The 514-nt window shown below is 34.8% G+C and overlaps 1 protein-coding gene across 1 annotated transcript in view; it reads right to left on the bottom strand.

Annotated features, from left to right (window-relative positions):
* The window catches only part of LOC108629303 (zinc finger BED domain-containing protein 1-like), an 8,082-nt gene that overhangs the window by 3,024 nt on the left and 4,544 nt on the right, over positions 1 to 514 (bottom strand). The window lies entirely within an intron of this gene.

Below are 514 nucleotides of genomic sequence, written 5' to 3' on the forward strand. Positions count from 1 at the left end.
TATCGTGATGTACGGAAGTGGAGATTAAATATTGAAAACGCCAAAGAGATGCATCATATGTAAAGCAAAAGCAAACTCATTTCACAAGCTTAGTTTTCACATGTACTATTATATTCATAGTTAAGAATGTAATAGTTAACATATAATAATTAATATTATTTACGTAGATTTCCCAAAAATGTATCAACAAGACGAAAGTGGATTGAATTCATAAAGAGCCTAGCTGGATAAGGGGGTCAAATGTGCCATTGAGCCGAATGAAACGCCGTTTACGCCATTCGATAGCTTATCAAAAAAGAAACAAACATAAAACATGTGCTACATAATTCTTTCACCTAGAAATCTAGATTTATATTTTTATGGTAGAGAGTTAGACTTGCAAAGATTTCGTATAGTGCAACCACAACCTTAAAATATATACTAAATAATGGAGGAAGCACGTTTATGGCGACAGTGTAGACGACGGTGAGAGAGAGAGAGAGAGAGAGAGAGAGAGAGAGAGAGAGAGAGAGAG

The sequence above is a fragment of the Ceratina calcarata genome, unplaced genomic scaffold (assembly GCF_001652005.2).
Source record: "Ceratina calcarata isolate Rehan_Ccalc_2016 unplaced genomic scaffold, ASM165200v1 scaffold561.2, whole genome shotgun sequence".
NCBI classification, from domain to species: Eukaryota; Metazoa; Arthropoda; class Insecta; order Hymenoptera; family Apidae; genus Ceratina; species Ceratina calcarata.